We start from the raw sequence: 19,455 nt of genomic DNA on the forward strand, positions 1-19,455 counted from the left end.
TAACAAAGAGAAGATTAAGGAGGAGCGTGGAGAACAAATATCTAGATAGGGAACAAACACTGGGCTCTTCAATCAAGCAGAGGAAGGTATAACAAGATGCAGTGGCTTGAAGTTGCAGCTGGACAGAGTCAAACGGGAAATAAAGCATAAATTTTTGACAATGAGGGTAATTAAAACAATTACCAAGGGTCTTGGTGGGTTCTTAATCACTGACAATTTTAAAATCAAGATGGTATGTTTTTTCTAAAAGATCTGCTCTAGAATTATTTTTGGGAAAGTTCTTACGGCCTGTGTTATACAGGAGGTCAGAATAGATGAGCGCAATGGTCCCTTCTGGCTTTGGAATCTATGAAATAATCCTCTGCAGTGTTGTGGACTCAGCATTCTCAGTTCCAGAAGTTTCAGGGATATGCTTGCATTGCTCAGCAGAAGAGCTTGTTGCAATGTATTATTATTATTTATTTCAAAATTTTAACAAAACGCTTTGCCAAGAATGTCCAGTATTTCCTTTCCCCAACCTCTTTTTTTAACCAGCTCTGCTGAACAGCGATCTCGCTGGTTACAGGAGAAGTACCTACATCTTGTTCAATCAATGCTTGGCTGACAGATGGTTTCTACACAGCTGAGATGAGAAAGGGAGTTAAGTTAGGAGGAAGTACTGACGTTCCACAGGGGATTTGGCAAATCCCTTCCTCCCGATAATAAAGTCATTGTCTAAGGAACTTTTTTTCAGAAAAGAAATTCTATGTTTTAATAATCTTTTTGATGAATTTGACCTTCAGCTAGGAGAATAAGAGTGGTATTCACATATTCCTAAACTCTCAGAACAATTTTGAGAAATGCTGTGGTCCAATGGATAGATCACTGCCTGGTGAGTGGGTGCATCGGGAGCCTTGGTTTCAATTCCTTTCTCTGCTATTGATTCACTGTATGACCTCAGGCAAGTAATTTAACTGCTCTGTGCTTCAGAATCCCCTTCATTCAGCCTAATGAGAAAATACATATTGACTGTTCTTTTTGCAATTAAGTGGAAGTCATAGTAGCACCGGAGTCCAGGAATTCATGAATGCTAACCATGACAAGTTACTAAATCATTTAACTTTTCTGGGCCTCAGTTATTCCATCTGTAAAATCAGGATGCTAATATAATATACCCTCATTTATCCAAACTTTCTTGCTTCGAACAAGATTATGTCCTGCCCAACACTTTGAAGATGTTCCTTTGAGCTCATTAAGTGTTCCCCATGATATTCATACAATTGAAGTTGTATGGTAGTCTGTTGTATGCTACTTCAAATGTGTTTTGCAAAGATTAATGAGCTAAATCTAGCAAAGCACCTGTGAAATAGAGGTCCCATTCATGCAAAATCCTCCATGCAAGAAGCACTAAATGAACTAAGTGAGAGTTTGATGCAGTAAAGCTTGTGGGATCATGCTCACAAAATACTATGGAATGGCTTGTTACTTTCATTATTTACTTGAATATACTTGATCAATAAACATATATGTTAGTGGTATAGGTAATACCACTGGCCACTCTCATGTGGTCAGGGCCGGCTCTAGCAATTTCGCTGTATCAAGCACGGCGGCACGCTGCGGGGGGCGCTTTGCCGCTCCCTGGTCCTGCGGCTCCAGTGGACCTCCCACAGGCGTGCGTGCGGATGCTCCACCGGAGCCGTGGGACCAGCAGACCCTCCACAGGCACGCCTGCGGGAGGTCCACCGGAGCCGCCCGCTGCCCTCCCGGCAACCAGCAGAGCACGCCCCTGCAGTGTGCCGCGCCAAGCACATGCTTGGCGCGCTGGGGCCTGGAGCCGACCCTGCATGTGTTATCCTACTTTCAGCCCTGGTCAGTTCTTCACAGTAATGCAAGGAGAACTTTTAAGCAAATATATTCTTTCATTTATAAAAGTACTACACGTTTCAGAGCCCACTCCTGGTTTCAGCAGGCAGCTTTCTGGGCCTTCAGTGTTATGTGAAGAGTGACCCTTTGAACTATCCTGTCACCTACCATACCTTTGACTAACAATATCAGCTACTCCACTCAGTGTCTGATATTTTAGAGGAAGACGAGAACAATGCAGTCAGTTGTGCAAACTGTGCCTGAAGGAACAATTTCTTCCTGATTCTTGCAGGTGAATAATAGCTTAATTTGTGCCCTAAATCATGTGATTTGATCACCCTCAGAATTATTTTAGCTAGCATAATTGCAAATATTATTAAAAGTAATAAAATTATCCAGTCGTTTTGTGCTGCTCTGAGTGTACATGTACACTCAGCGGTTCCATTCAGTAATATGTTTTGTCCAAGACAAATAATCCTAGAACCAAATGTGTACCCTTAAGCAGAATTATATACAGCTCTAGTTTTTCAAAAAAACCTTCTCTATTGCAGTACTTAGCCAGTGCTTTTAAAGGAAATTAAGTAAATAAATGAGATAAATATGCATACTTATATTTCATATAAAAAAGAAATCTGATCCCTGTGTTTGTGCTCTGCTCTGAGTAATAGTTTCCTCTGCATGTTGAAGATCTTATTACTCAAATTTAGCCTATGGGATTATGAAAAAATGCCTCTAATCATGTGTCCTAAACATTCAAAAATAAATTTCTTTGGAGCAATCCTTGAGTTTAAAAGCATAAGGGAGAAGGGAGAAGCAGTTTAATATGGATAAATTATGTGCTTAGATTCTTTTTTTTTTTAGCCTAAACCTAACTAGATATTGCCTATTACATGCTGTACGTTATATGTCATGCTAAATCATTCTAAACTTTCACACAGTTTCTTCTGGAGATGGTTTCAGTGTTGTATCAGGTGTCACATATTTCACCAAATTTTAGCTTGACAAGTTAAGTACTAAAGAGGATGATTCTAGGAGTGAAACATTTCTCCAATTTATGAAAACTTTATTAATCAGCTAATTTAACCTAACTGAAAATCTTTTAGAAATATAATCAGGATTCATCTTCTGCTGTACAGTATCAAAATCAGAAGGACAACAGATGACTCTGAATGAAAGTTAAAAAGTAATGTATCTTTGTTAGCCTGGAAGGGCCTTTTCAGTCATGGAGATGTATTTGGGGTTCCAACCTCTCTGTTCGTTAGCAGAGTAACAAAAAGGGCTTGTCTACATGAGCACTTACTGTGCAGCACACTCCAGCATGCTCTACGTTGTGTCCTTGTGGACATTCCTTCTATGCGCTAAAAGGTGCCTAAGGCACATTGACATACTGAAGTCTGAAAAAGTACAATGTCCAAGTGCATTAGGAAATTTGTAGTGTACATCAGCAGGATTTACATGGCACTTAGTGCACACAATCCTGTAGTGCTGTAGATTTACACCCTCCCTTTGCCACACAGTAAGTGCTTATGTAAACATGCTTTCAGAGTAAATTTTGCTTTAACTTCAGTGGGGCCAAGACTTCATCCTTAGATTTTTATGAATGGAGAAATTTCTGCATAGCTATCAGTGACACGTTCTTAAGTTACACCTACTGAAGGAACTTTGGGTGGATCCAGTGGACATAGTGTACTTAGATTTCCAGAAAGCCTTTGACAAGGTCACTCACCAAAGGCTCTTACGTAAATTAAGTTGTGATGGGATAAGAGGGAAGATCCTTTCATGAATTGAGAACTGGTTAAAAGACAGGGAACAAAGGGTAGGAATAAATGGTAAATTTTCAGAATGGAGAGGGGTAACTAGTGTTGTCCCCAAAGGTCATCCTAGACTAAGCCTGTTCAACTTATTCATAAATGATCTGGAGAAAGGGTAAACAGTGAAGTGGCAAAGTTTGAAGACATACCAAACTTAAGGTAGTTAAGAACAAAGCAGACTGTAAAGAACTTCAAAAAGATCTCACAAAACTAAGTGATTGAGCAACAAAATGGCAAATGAAATTTATATTGGATAAATGTAAATAATGCACTATGGAAAAAATAACCCCAACTAACATTCAATATGATGCGAGCTATTAGACAACTAATCAGGAGAGATACCTTTGAGTCATCTGCGGATAGTTCTCTGAAGATGTCCATGCAGTGTGTGGCAACAGTCAAAAAAAGCAAAGAGGATATTAGGAATCATTAAAAAGGGATAGCGAATAAGACGGAGAATATCTTATTGCCGTTATATAAATCCATAGTACGCCACATCTTGAATACTGGTGTACAGATTGGTCTCCTCATGTCAAAAAAATATTACTGGCATTAGAGAAGTTCCAAGAAAAGGGCAACTAAAATGATTATGGGTTTGGAATGGGTCCCATATGAGCAGAGATTAAAGAGGCTAAGACTTTTCAGCTTGGAAAAGAGGAGCCTAAGGAGGGATATGATAGAGGTCTTTAAAATCATAAGTGGTGTGGAGAAAGTGAATAAGGAAAAGTTATTTACTTGTTGCCATAATATAAGAACTAGGGGCCGCCAAATGAAATAAATGGGCAGCAGGTTTAAAACAAATAAAAGGATGTTCTTCTTCACACAGCGCACAGTCAACCTGTGGAACTCCTTGCCTGAGGAGGTTGTGAAGGCTAGGACTGTAACAGTGTTTAAAAGAGAAATAGATACATTCATGGAGGTTAAGTCCATTAATCGCTATTAGCCAGGATGGGTAAGGAATGGTGTCCTTAGCCTCTGTTTGTTAGAGGGTAGAGATGGATGGCAGGAGAGAGAACACTTGATCATTACCAGTTAGGTTCACTCCCTCCGGGGCACCTGGCATTGGCCACTGTCGGTAGACAGGATTCTGGGCTGGATGGACCTTTGATCTAACTCAGTGTGGCCATTCTTACATTATGTTCAGTGTTGTTATTGAAAGATGACTGCTGTATTTGAGGCTGATGAAAAAAGGCAGAATTAATGGAGTGGGAAGGGAAAGACGCCACAATATTGTGCTTCTTCTGATCATAGAAAGAAAAAGAAAAAAACAGAACAAGAAAAATAGCTTCACTATCAAACTTTTTAATATACTGTGTTCATATTCTGAATGAATATAAAATAAAAATGTAAAAAATGTTAACACTAATTGTCAGCTGGATGTCTTTTAGTGATGGAAATAAGATTTGGTGGCTGTAACTGCTGTGTCATTAGTTTGAATCCAGGGCAGGTTGTTTGAGATTGAAAATTATTTAAGTCTGACAATTATTTGATGGTCTATATGAAATCTGCTGGTGGACTGAGTCCAAATGCGATAAACAAGTGACCATATGATGAAGCCAGCACAACTTCTCATACTAGTTTGCACCTTCTTTCAGGCTCAGCAGAAAGGTCAAAATCAAATTGGCCAGGGGCAAACTGCACCTCATACCTAATTATGATCCCTTTGGTTCAGAGATGGTGGAGCAGCTTGTGGAAGTCTGAACTGATATTTGCTTTTTGGTTAGACAGAGAACTTCAGTCTCTAGGGTTTGTCAGTTTAGAACCTTTTGTCAACACTAAATTCACTACAACCCTATTATCTAATCAAGCTAAAATTTTAAGAAGGAGAAAAAACTCATATTGAATCTCTGCTGTTCCTAAAAATATCCTTAGAAGAATGTTAGAATGGCTTAACTCAGGCAGTCACTCTCTTGAAGCCGTAGTGATTAAGAAATTAGTTTTAATGGAACTACATAAGAGTTTGCTATAGCACAGAAATATTGCTAATGAAATATGTTTTCACTTCCAAAACTGGAGGGGTTTTAGGTAATTTAGCTTTTTTGGAGACCTGACATCATGTGGATAAACACCCAAATCAAGCAAGGAAATCTTGGTAGACCAAACTCAGGCATTTTTGAAACACAGTAATCAAAAATGTCTGTTATCTCTATCTCAATAATTAAAAATTGCAAGTTTTCTTGGCTACCATACAAGAAAGTAAAGTTGACAGAATTGTACCCAAACATTGTTACTGGCTATGTGACATACAGGGCAATGTGAACATTTAGTTAGTGACAAGGTAGTGTGTAAAATCTGCTACACACTAAGTGTCCATGCAGATCCTGCTGTTATGCATTTATGGTAGGGATAAAATGAAAACTGCCAAAAGCCATGTAGAGTTGGACCTTGCAAAGGGAATTAAACCCAATAGTAAAAGGTTATATAGCTGTATAAATAAAAAGAAAACCAGGAAAGAAGAAGTGGAACCGCTAAACACTGAGGATGAGGTGGAGATTAAAGATCATCTAGGCATGGTCCAACACCTAAAAAATACTTTGCCTCCATTTTAATAAGGTTAATTAAGAGTTTGGTAGAGTGGCAAGGGGGCAAATGAGGACATGGAGGTAGAAATTACCACATCTGAGGGTATGTCTAGACTATGAAATTAGGTCGATTTAATAGAAGTCGATTTTTTAGAAATGGATTCGATATAGTCAATTGTGTGTGTCCCCACTAAGCGCATTAAGTCGGTGGAGTGCGTCCACGGTACCAAGGCTAGTGTCGACTTTAGGAGCATTGCACTGTGGGTAGTTATCCGTAGTCTCCACCACCCACTGGAATTCTAGGTTGAGCTCCCAATGCCTGATGGGGTAAAAACATTGTCGTGGGTGGTTCTGGGTACATGTCATCAGGCTCCCCCTCCCATCCACCCTCCCTCCATGAAAGCAATGGCAAACAATTGTTTCTCACCTTTTTTCCTGCATTACCCGTGCAGACGGCATACCATGGCAAGCATGGAGCCCACTCAGCTCACTGTCACCATACGTCTCCTGGGTACTGCTGGCAGACACGGTACTGCATTGCTACACAGCAGCATTGCCTTGCCTTGCCTTGCCTTGTCTTGTCTTGTCTTGTCGGCGGCAGGCAGTGCAGTACGACTGTTAACCATCATCGTCTTGTGAGTGCTCCTGGCTGACCTTAGTGAGGTCTGTCGGTCAGGGACTCCTGGGCAGACATGGGTGCTCCTGGCCAACCTCAGTGAGGTTGGTCGGGGGCGCCTGGACAGAAGTGGGAGTGACTCCAGATCATTCTCTTCTTTAAGTTTCATCTAATGGAGATTCAGTCTTGCCCGGAATATCATGCGAGCTGGAGGCTTTTGTCTCAGGCTGCTCTCCCAGCCAGCATCACCACGCAATCAGACCTTCCCCAGCCTATCCCTTGCTCTCATGGCTCATGAAGCCTGGACAGTAGTAAGGAGCAGTTCAACTATAGGGTGAGCAAGTGCAGAATGGTGGTAGAATGTGCCTTTGGACATTTAAAAGCTCTCTGGTTCTGTTTGCTGACTCGGTTGTTTGCGATTAGAAGAACACAGCAAGGCATGCTGTGCATCACAGAGGCTTTGAAAACCAGTTTCATGACTGGCCAGGCTTTGGTGTGACAGTTGTGTGTGTTTCTCCTTGATGAAAACCCATCCGCTTTGTTGATTTTAATTCCCTGTAAGCCAACCCTGTAAGCCATGTCATCAGTCACCCCTACCTCCGTGAGAGCAACGGGAGACAATTGTTTTGCGCCTTTTTTCTGCGCAGATGCTATACCATGGCAAGCATGGAGCCTGCTCAGATCACCGCAGCACATTGTCCTGCATTATGAGCACTGTAAACACTACGCACATTATCCTGCATCCCAAGTCTTCAGGGAAAATTAATCATTAAACACGCTTGCTTTTAAACCACGTATTATGTTTACAAAGGTACACTCACAGAGGTCTCTTCTCCTCCTTCAAAGTTCGGGAGCCCACCTTGGGTGTATTGGGAGGGTACTGACTCTAGGGTGATAAACAGTTCCTGGTTGTCGGGGAAAATGGTTTCTCCACTTGTTTGGTGTGTGCTATCTTCAACCTCCTCCTCCTCCTCATCTTCCTCCTCCCCAAAATCCGCATCCCTGTTGTGTGAGAGTCTGTTGATGGAGTCCATGCACAGGGGTGGGTTAGTTGTAGAGGCACCCCCTAGAATGGCATGCAGCTCATCATAGAAGCTGGACTTCAGAAAAGCATACTTTGACTCCCTCAGGGAACTGATGGGCAGGATCCCCTGGGAGAATAACATAAGGGGCAAAGGAGTCCAGGAGAGCTGTATTTTAAAGAATCCTTATTGAGGTTGCAGGAACAAACCCATCCCGATGTGTAGAAAGAATAGTAAATATGGCAGGTGACCAGCTTGGCTTAACAGTGAAATCCTTACTGTTCTTAAACACAAAAAAGAAGCTTACAAGAAGTGGAAGATTGGACAAATGACCAGGGAGGAGTATAGAAATATTGCTCAGTCCTGCAGGAGTGAGATCAGGAAGGCCAAATCACACTTGGAGTTGCAACTCTCAAGAGATGTTAAGAGTAACAAGAAGGGTTTCTTCAGGTATGTTAGCAACAAGAAGAAAGTCAAGGAAAGTGTGAGCCCCTTACTGAATGAGGGAGGCAACCTAGTGACAGAGGATGTGGAAAAAGCTAATGTACTCAATGCTTTTTTTGCCTCTCTCTTCACGAACAAAGTCAGCTCCGAGACTACTGCATTGGGCAGCACAGCATGGAGAGGAGGTGACCAGCCCTCTGTGGAGAAAGAATTGGATCAGGACTATTTAGAAAAGCTGGCCAAGCGCAAATCCATGGGTCTAGATGCACTGCATCTGAGGGTGCAAAGGAGTTGGGGGATGTGATTGCAGAGCCATTGGCCATTATCTTTGAAAACTCATGGCGCTCAGGGAAGGTCCTGGATGACTGGAAAAAGGCTAATGTAGTGCCCCTCTTTAAAGAAGGGAAGGAGGAGGATCCAGGGAACTGCAGTTCTTACTCAGGCACCACTTCCATTCAAGTTAATGGAAATTTTTAAGTGGAAGTTAAAGAATGAAGAATCAGATCTGATGTAAGGTATTTATTCCACTGTAGCTCTATGAAACAACTGAGATATACAGTATTCATTATTAATCCAGTCACTGTGTAACAGTTTTCAAATTCTTTATCTGGGGTGGATGAAAACTGGAAGTAAGAAGAGAGAGAGTTAGAATATTGATCAGTAAACCCAAGGCAGTGATGATGATGATTCAAGTCAATCCACTATAAAATGTTATATATTTCTGCTGTGCCTATTTTATTTAAAATGTAAACCATGACACATGCCCTTTCACACAGTAAACTATGTCTTTACCTCCATTTAATATGGCAGCATGTCATATCTCAGAAAAAATATCGTTTGAATAATTCTGGAAAGATGAAGTGAAAATCAAGGTATATGCATAAATGTGAAAAATATTAATAGTAAATTAAAATGGAAATGTCAGTAAATGTTCAGTTCAGTTACTATGCCTCTCTCTGGCAGCACAAAGGAGCTGGAGAGGATAGATCCAGCACTCATCCTCTTGGGATTTCCCCTGAATAGGGGGAAATCCCCAGAAGCTGTAGAGCCACTGTAGCAGCTCAATACCACCTACCTTTCCAGGGCATGGCATATGGGGCTTCTCTGTGCACACAGCCACCGTTCATATTAGTGTAAGAGATTGGAAATGCAATTGACAGTCAACAAAACAATAAAACTACCTGGACACAAATGCACAAAGAAAACAAAAAAATGGATAATTTAAATCTTTCTTTTAATAATTTATATTATGTTCCTTACTGCAAAATCAATGGGTATGATGTTTTCAGATAGGAATTTTATTCTCAAATTGATAATTTCCTTTCAACCTATGTTTTCTGATGGCTAATATTTTTCTGATCACGCTTGTTTTTATATTTGTTGAAGGTTTCCTGTTCTGTCTGGAATTTTTATGAGATCAATTGTTCAGTCTCCTGCTGATAATTTTCTTCCCTCGTGTGTGTTCATACCTGTAACCTAATTAAATGATAGACCTTTTTGAGCTGTATTGCTTTCTGTCTTAACAAGCCAGGCAGAGTTTCAATATTTATTCTAAAAGAAACGGAACAGCTAAATATCAATAATAATACCTTGTATAAATATTGTACCTATCTTGAATGATCCCAAAGCACCTTACAAGTTATTGCATGGCTCAGAGTCTAGAGGCTACTATATGAAGTTATTATCTAGATAGGAGCCCCTGTATCTGCTCTGTCTCTTGGTAAGAGGAAAGAGAGAAATTTATGATGCTCTCTAGGGGGAACAAATCTGTGATTAGTTTTACTAAATTACTTAATAGATGAAAATTGAGCTTGTTCAGAAGTGATTTTAATTGTTCCATGTATCTTCATCATCATTGTTGCTGTTTGGTCTGCTTCATCTGGAATGTGTAAGAAAAGGATGATGAGCAACAACACAGGACCACAATTTACATTGTGCGCTTTGGAGTCAAGTAAATTCCACAGTTAATTCCCTGATCCTGCAATGTGTTGCACATAGAGGAGACCTCTTCATCCATGTGGAACCAAATAGATTGAACTGGAGCTCTGAGCAGGTGCAAGAAATTGCTTATGAGAAATCCACTTGGTCATGGAGCTCTAGAAAGTGAAATAATAATGATTTGTTCACTATTCCACAATATATGGTATATAAGAGGAAAGATATTCACTTTTCCTACCACTTGGTTACTAAATGACAATAGTGTGTTAAGTTCAATCAGTTTGTGTCTTTCTGACAAAACAATAACTAATATGACTGAGAATGACTTCTGCATGGACGTGTCGAGTTTCTGTTACTAGAGATGACTGTTCTGCTTCCACTGTTTCTTGACTGTTTACATATTTATCTAAAGTAATAATAATTATAAAATGTAAGTCAGCAGCTCTTAGCACATATATCTTTGTTGCTGACAAATTCAATTAAAGGTTTTGCTAGCTAAACCAATCAAATTATAGGTAGCTGAGAAAAGGTCAGCTCTGAATTATTGTTTCCCATAATAATTTCGCAAGCCATTAAGTCTGTAAAATCCATTTGACACTGAAACCCATAAAAGTAAATTATAAGGTACAAAGTGCTCTGATTGTTTGTGGGCATTCTAAAGCATAAAGCTCAGCCTGTCCCCCACAAAATGACTCTTGCTAAAAATGTCCACATTTGCAGCATAGTGAGAGTTAGGGTTCAGGCAGCATGTGCATTATAAATCTCTCTTTCTAGGGAGCTATAGTTCAACTCCAGAAATGTTAACTAGAGGCTGAATGTTGCTATGCAGATCTATATTTAACAACTGAAATAGCCTTGCCTTAAGAATGAAGTAGTGTGAATTCATGGTAACTTCCATAATTTTCTAATCCACCTAACTGAATTACGTTTTCAATTACTTAGTGTGCGAGGGCAGCTGCCTGTTAAGGGAAATGGGCCTGGGTCCTGCTAAAATGTCACAGCTGTAGGCTACACTTTAAACACTCCGGGGACAATTTGAGTCCATGCTCCAATACCAGTGGCAATTGCAGCAGTGTATAGAGTTTGTATAGGAGCTGCAATTGGCCAGGAAAGACTTCTCTAGATGTAAGAGCAGTGTAATCTAATGGAAGTGGCCACATACAATCCCACTCACAAGACATGGTGAGCAACTGTGCAGCCCACAGAGAACCCGAGAGAGGCTGCTGAAAGTTAGAACAGCCTTCGGGTACCAAACAACATTGAAAGCTAGACCATCACATCAGATACAGTATTGGCATGGTAGTGCCTCAGCAGCTTCACTGAGTATCCCTACGCAGGTAATACCATATCACTGTTGTATTCTACCTTGCCATATTTTTACTTTTTGTCACATCCCATGTCTGAAAGAGCTGCAGACAGGGAGAATGTTTTGATTTCCTTACCCAGCAATTTCTGATGAATTTTGATGATTTGGGGAATTTTTTGTTTACATGAAATACTATTAAAAAGCAATTACTTTGTCAAAATACTCAGTGTCTTCCTGGCTTTTGTATTCTTATTAAATTATCTGTTATATGATTATTCCAGAGCAGGTACATTGTTTGCACTATCACTGTGACCAAAACTAGCTTACAGTAAATAATTGGGGCTCAATTTCTACTAGTGATAAAAAATGCCTATTAAAACAAACAGTGAAGTATTTATTGTTGAAGTCTACTGAAAAGGAAGGGTGGATACACACAAATCTCTTCTGAGGGCACGTGGAACATTCATTGTTTGACTTACTGCTGGCCAGTTCTTTGAGGTACAAAGGGTGGAGTAGTGGAACATAAAAGTCTGTTGTTCCTTTCATTATGTATTTATCCTATCTTTTAAAAATGTATTCTTTCCCTACTTTCTGATTGGATATCTGCTAGAGAATTTTAAGTTCCGAACATAGAGCAAACTAGAGGCTGCACTTGAACTCCACAAATAAAATAAAGTAGAGCAACATTCCAGCCTGACTTCAGGCAAATAAAGGAATGTTTTTACAGCTTTAGCTTTTATCCGGAGTAGCTGTATTTGATGTTGCTTCCTATTTACTTAAGATAGTGTCCTCTCCCACTTGCTGCTCTGTTAGGCTCTTAACAGTATGTCAGAGCTCAGTTCAGTGTGAGTTTTTCCTATTAATTTCTGAGCATTCTTCTAGTATCTGAATGTATTTGTTGTTGCAAGTAAGTTTTTACTTATCAAGTTGCTTGCTCTTAAAGCTACTGGTTCTTCTTCTCATGCAAAGTTGGAAACACATTCACATTGGGGTGAAGAAAGTTGATGTTTCTTCCCTTCTGCTAATCTCTAATTTTTAACTGAGTTGCTGTTTTTTTCCCAAATTTAAATGTCTAGCTGTGAGTTGTTCTTTATCTTGTAATTAATTTACGTGAGAGAAACATAATCACACACAATAGTTCTGATGTTGTCCAGGACTGCGAATTTGCACCCCTTAGTTCTGGTGTGGGTCTAAGTGAGTCACTTAGATCTCTCTCACACTCTCTCTCTCGCACTGGTTTAACTAAAGATGTGTTTTGAAAATTGATTTAGCTAAACTGGTGTTACGTCCTGCATGAGAACTCTTCTATAAGCCAGGTTAAATTGATTTAAGAGCGTCCACCTGGGAGTTTGTCATTGGAAGTAATTTGAATTTAAAAGTGATTTTAGTTAAACTAATACAAGTTATGGGTGTAGACATGCCCCTAATCTCTCTGAGACTGCTCCAAAGCACATTGAGGTCAATGGAAGAGCCCCTTTTGTCTCCCAAGGGCATTGGTTCCTCTGTTCAGCAATCTTTATTTTGGCTACTTAATATAGTCCACAAGTACTCCCAATGAAGCCAATACAAGTAACAGTAGAAAAATTGGTCCCTTAGTGTTTGTGAAACCCTTTGAGATCATGTAATGAAAGGATCTATTAAGCATTGGAGTTGGAGATTGAAAATAAAATTGTGATGTTTTAAGAGTTTCCAGCAGTTTTATTTATGAATGTATTATATTATGTAACTGTATGTTATACTGTCAGCTTCAAATAAGTATATTCAGTTGTAAAAGGGAAATTGTTTAATAACAGAAACTCTAAGCTGAATACCTTTATATTCTCTGTGGAAATACACCTGTCTGTTTTCATAGCTTCAGATAATATTTATGACATGTTATAAATGTTTGGAATGCTGGGGGGGGGAATGGAAGGCTTGAATTGTCTGAAAGTAAGACAATGAGAGTTGGATACAGTTCAGGCAGATGTTATACCTGTTAAGTGGAGCTGAGTATTTCTAAATTCTAAAATAATCTAGAGACTTCATTCTGATAAAGTTATCTGTGCCATAAACTTGCATTACAAAGAGATTATTGCTGAAGTGTACATTTTCAAAAACAAACCACAAGATGCAGAGGAATACAAAGGAAAGGGCACTGTTCCTTGGAATACCCTTGGAATACCTTGCTAATGAGCCTCTCTCAAACACTTTGGAAATTGAAAATTCTTAACTGAATTCTGACATCTCAGAATCTATACAAGATGGGAATAGTTCTAAACAACCACAAAGAAATACATTATACTCCAAAGAAAGTATTGGAATTTTTAACTTGTCTGGCTTAACTGAGATTGCCAAAATATAAATTAATTGTATCTGTCAGAATCAATGATTTACTTAACTTTACACAGTGGTGGCAATAGGAAAAAACTTAATTTTGATTTGTCTGTCTTTTATATCTGTACCTATTTGTTTTATTATTTAGTTGCTTCTAATGAAGGATGTCATTTGTTTCATTCTATTTTACCTTAAAAGTTTTTGCCAAACAGAACTGAATGCAGATAGGTCATCCTACTCCTGGTTTACCCTCACAATACTAGCAGACTGCTTTTCTAAAGAAGTGGCATGGCTGATCCAGAGAATGCAACTCTTCTTTCCAATAGGGATTATTACACTTGCAGTGGTTATGTCTTAACCCTTGTGAGATTATAGCCTCAACTACAGAGAATCAGTTATCTTGTTGAGTCAGTGATCCCTAAAGAACAAGTGGGATTCCAGTGCAGTCTTTGTAGACTTATCATCAGCTTGCAAGGATCATCCTCTGTCTCAAAATGCTATGCCTACTATGGACGATGCTGAGAAATAGGCTTGGTCCAGAAACATGTCCATTTGCGCTACAAAATCAGCTCACTGTGGTTCCTCAACCGTGGACTGACACAAGGCTCAATACTCACTCCGATGCTCTTCAGTATCTCCAGGCAGATTTGCATATCGATAACCTTGCTCTGGCAATGCAAGCAGCCACCTTCAGTGACATTGAGCCCACCTTTAATGGGGACCTAAACACCATGGAGGTGTTTCAAGAAATGGAGGCTCAAGCCAAACTCTCACAAAACAACAGTCACTGCATTTCATCTTGTTAACAGGCAGGCTAAGTGCTCCCTGAAAATGATCTTTTGCAGCAACACTGTGCAACGTTATCCCATTCTGACCTATCTCAAAGTGAAGCTGGACCACACGCTAATCTTCCACAACCATCTGAAGACAGTAGCCACCAGGATGAAGACAAGAGTCAACCTGATACAGAAATCAGCACAAGCTAGGGAGCGTCAGTATCAGAGCTACGTACATCAGCAATGGCCCTTGTTTACTACATAGAAGAGTACTGTGCACTGGTGTGGACCAGAAGTAGCCCGGCTCGACTTGTTGATGTCCAACTGAACATTACAATGTGGTGAGTCACTGGAACTGTCAACACCCCACTCCGCCCCCATCCATTTGCTGCAATATAGCAACCCTCCGGGAAGTCCAGAATAGAGGAAAACAAATATCTCCCAATCCAACAATAACATCCCTCACCACCATTTGAAGTTGTGATAGCCTTTTTGAACCCACATGCTTAAACTTCGACAATGCAACTTCAACCCTGATGAAGCTTAGAAAGCCGAATCACGTTCACAAGAAGTCACAAACAAACACTTTGTGAAAGACCCAATGGAGAGGTTGCCTGGCTTTAGTCTTCTGGAAAACTTATGGACAACCCTAAACCGCATCAGCAGAAACCATGGCAGATACTTGATGCACATATGGAAAATTAAAAAATCTTCAGTGAGTGACTGTGATCACTCAGAACAGACCATGGAACATATAATGACTCAGTGCCCTGTTCACAAATATGAAGGAGGCACCATAGTGATACATGCTGCTACTCCTCTCTCAGTGATCTGACTTAACCACCTAAATGTAAAATCATAGTTTTTGCTCAACATCTACATCAGCCATATGAGGAAGAAGACATGATTAAGATAACCAGCTCTTGCTGCAGGTTGGGAAGGGAGAGAGGGAAACACCTGAGATGGAGAATGCAAGCCCATTACAGATGACTACAGCAGCATCAACAGCGGAAGAAGAATTGCCTCCTCTGTGGGGGGAGACTGGCTGCTGGCCACCTTGGGCTGTAGACAGAGCTCTACCTCGCACCCGAATCCCCCATTTGTTGCAATCAAGAACTGGTGTGCTGCGGAGGAAGAGGCATCTGCCCCTAAGGCTGGGAAGCACATAACAATTGCACCCAAGAGGAAGAGGCATGGGTTGTTGGTGGTCAGGAACTCTCTTCTGAATGCGATGGGGGCATCATTTGCCAACCTGAAATGATATCCTGGGATGTGTGCTACCCTCCTGGAGTTAACATCCAGGATATTATGGAATGGTTGCCAAGTCTGATCCATCCCTCTGACCCCATACTGTTCATCCATATGGACACTAATGATACTGCCAGACATGATCCTGAGCAGATCAGCAGTACTACAGGTCTCTGAAGCAAGGGTGAAAGAGTCAAATGTACAAGGCGGGAGGGATAGCTCAGTGGTTTGAGCATTGGCCTACTAAACCCAGGGTTGTGAGTTCAGTTCCTGAGGGGGCCATTTAGGGATTTGAGGATTGGTCCTGCTTTGAGCAGATTGGACTAGGTTGATCTCCTTAGGTCCCTTCCAACCCTAATAATCTGTGATTCTAAGTTGTATTCTCATCCATCCTCCCAACTGAGGGTAAGGGTCCAGGCAGAGTCACATGCATCCTGGAAATGCATGCATAACTGCATAGATGGTTTTGAGGGGAGGGCTTTGGCTTCTTTGATAATAGGCTGCTGTTCTGGGAAGGATGATACTTAAGTAGAGAAGAGGTCCAGCTGACCAAGAAGGGGAATGGTGTCTTTGCTCACTGATTCACCAACGATGGCGAATTAGCCACTGGGTCAATGGGGTCCATGCCCAGTGGCCCTCGCCAATTGGGGACCCCAGAGAAATGGTCACCCCGGTGCCCTAATCTGTGCTGCCCACCTGCTCACCCAGTGATCTGGCTGGGGAGCAAGGTTTGCGTGCGGAGGCCTTCCCTGCTCCATCCAGCTCTCTTGCCAGGGAGTGGGACAAGCCACTGTGCCTTGACCCCATTTCCCCAGAAGGAGCACAGGAGGGAGGTGGACTGCAGGCAGAAGAGGAGGGGAGGGTCCCCCACATGCTCTGGCCCATGGCCCCACAAAAGCTTAATCCACCTCTGCTCACCAACCTAGGAAGGAGGGCTTTCAAATGGGGCAGATGACAAAAGCCCACAGGTAAGCATAGAAAGGTTACTTTAAGAGAGGGTAGAGGTTGAGGTGGGAGGGCCGCAGGGGCATCAGAGCAACAAGATGGAAATCAGTGGGGGAAATCTGCTCAATATCTTAGATGTCTATATACACATGTAAGGAGCACTGGAAAATAAACAGGAAGAACTGGAAGTATTAGTATATGAGCAGGAGCGGCTCTAGACATTTCGCCGCCCCAAGCATGGCGGCATGCCACGGGGGGCGCTCTGCTGGTCACTGGTCCCGCGGCTCTGGTTGACCTCCTGCAGGCACACCTGCAGGAGGTCCACCAGAGCCCTGCCTGCTACCCTCCCAGCGAGTGGCAGAACGCCTCCCGCGGCATGCCGCCCCAAGCACGCGCTTGGAATACTGGGGCCTGGAGCCACCCCTGTATGTGAGCTAAATTATGACTTAATTGGCTTCACAAAGGCTTGGGAAGATAAATTTCATGACTGGAATATTGGTATAGCTTGTTCAGAAAGGACAGTCAGGGAAAAAAGAGGGGAGTGGTTGTATTATACATCAAGAATATATACACTTGTTCTGAGGTCCAGAAGGAGATGAGAGGCAGACCAGTTGAAAGTCTCTTGGTAAAGATAAAAGGGGGAGCGGGGAATAGGAGTGATGTCATGATAGGAAGAGGAGGTGGATGAGGCATTTCTAGCACAAGTAACAGAAATATCCAAAACACAAAACTACTCAGGCATCTGTTGGAAAAGTAATACAAAAACCACAAAATTTCCAGTAAGTTCTTGGAAAGTAATGAGGACACCTTTTTGTTTCAGAAAGTGCAGGAGGTAACTATGGAGACAGACATTTTAGACTTGATTCTGACCAATGAAGAAATTAGTTGCAATCTGAGGGTGGAAGGCAATTTGGGTGAAAGTGATCATGAAATGATAGATTTAATGATTCTCAGGAAAGGAAGGAGGGGGACAGCAGAATAAGGACAATGGATTTCAAAAAAGCCACCTTTAACAAGCTCAGAGAACTGATAGATAAGATCCCATGGGAAGAAAATCTAAGGGATGAAGGCATTCAAGACAGCTAGCAGTTTTTCAAGGAGACAATATTAAAGGCATAACTGCAAACTATCACTATGTGAAGGAAAGATACAAAAAATAGTAAGACACCAATATGACTTCATCAGGAGCTGCTTAATGACTTGAAAATCAAAAAAAAGTCCTACGAGAATTGTGTTTGGATAATTGCTAAGGAGGGATACAAAAGAACAGCACAAGTACATAAGGATGAAAACAGAAAGCTTAAGGCACAAAATTATATGCAGCAAGGGATATAAAAGGCAATTGGAAGAAGTTCTTTAAATACATTAGGATCAAGAGAAGGATGATGGAGTTAGGAGGGGCAGAATTTCCCTAAAATTGAGGGGGCCACTGGTGCCCGAAACATGGCTTCATCCCTTCCCACCAAGGCCCCATGCCTACACTGTCACTTTCCCCTGAGGACCTGCCCCCTGCACCACCCCTTCTCCCCGAGGCCCCATCCTCACACTGCCCCTTCTCCTCGAGCTCTCAACTTCATGCCACCTCTTCCTCCCAAGACCCTGCCTCCACTCCTTTCCATCCTCTTCCCCCTGTTGCTTGCCCTTAGAGCTAGTAAATGTGACAAGGCCATGACCCCCGGGAAGGAAGATGACATTCAGAAGTCTGATCTGTTTAATGCCTGTTTTGCTTCAGTCTTCACTATAAAGGTTAATGGTGACCAGATACACAACACATTTAATATTTACAACCAGAGGGAAGGAATGCAAACCAAAATAGGGAAAGATAAATTAACCTCTGGAATAGGCTTCAAGGGAGGCTATGGAATTACCATCATTGGAGGCTTTAAGAGCAGGTTGGCCAAACACCTATCAGGAATGGTCTAGATTTACTTGGTCTTGTCTCAGTGCAGGGAGCTGGAGTTGATAACCTCCCAGGGTCCCTTCCAGTCCCACATTTCTGTGATTTTGTGGCTGTTGCATAACTAGAGTTGCTCCATGGATCAACCATCCCCTCACCATATCTCACAAAACATTTTTTTTTCCTGGATGCGCTTCTGAATGAGAAAAAGGAGAATGTGGTGCAGGCTGTGCTCCCAAATCCCCCTAGTGTTATGTGCTTTGGTATTTCTACTCCTTGACTCCCCTCATCTGTAGGCTACATGGAGATTATAGGACCTTTAGAAAATAAGACAATTTTATGTCCAATATTTGCCGGCAACTGAGTGTTGTGAAACATCACTGATGGTGCTAAGGGATTTTCTGTGAAACTATAGGGAGCTCTGGATTTGCAGTACCATTAAATGATAATTATTTGTTTATATGACTGTATTTTGAACATGTGTGTGCCTCTCATCCTTTCATTTCTTGCTTAATGTGAGTGATCATTCTATGTTCATTTCAAAGGTATATTTTTGCTAAAATAAATACTTCTTTTTATCCTATGTAAAATAATTCCAGTCAGGTAAACTGGGAAGAACAAAGTTCACTATCACTTTTATTACATGCAACAGGTGACTACTTTCACTCTCAAGGACAAGAAAATTGAAAGCAAGTTAACTGTATTCAACTCAACCGAGCAATCCTTTGCAATTATATGCCTTTACGGTGATGTGATCTCCTGCCTTCAGGATTTG

General features: G+C 41.2%; 1 protein-coding gene across 34 annotated transcripts in view; it reads left to right on the plus strand.

Moving 5' to 3' along the window:
- PTPRD (protein tyrosine phosphatase receptor type D) overlaps window positions 1–19,455 on the plus strand; it is a 1,348,190-nt gene that overhangs the window by 340 nt on the left and 1,328,395 nt on the right. The window lies entirely within an intron of this gene.

The sequence above is a fragment of the Chelonoidis abingdonii genome, chromosome 6 (assembly GCF_003597395.2).
Source record: "Chelonoidis abingdonii isolate Lonesome George chromosome 6, CheloAbing_2.0, whole genome shotgun sequence".
In the NCBI taxonomy this organism is placed as follows: Eukaryota; Metazoa; Chordata; order Testudines; family Testudinidae; genus Chelonoidis; species Chelonoidis abingdonii.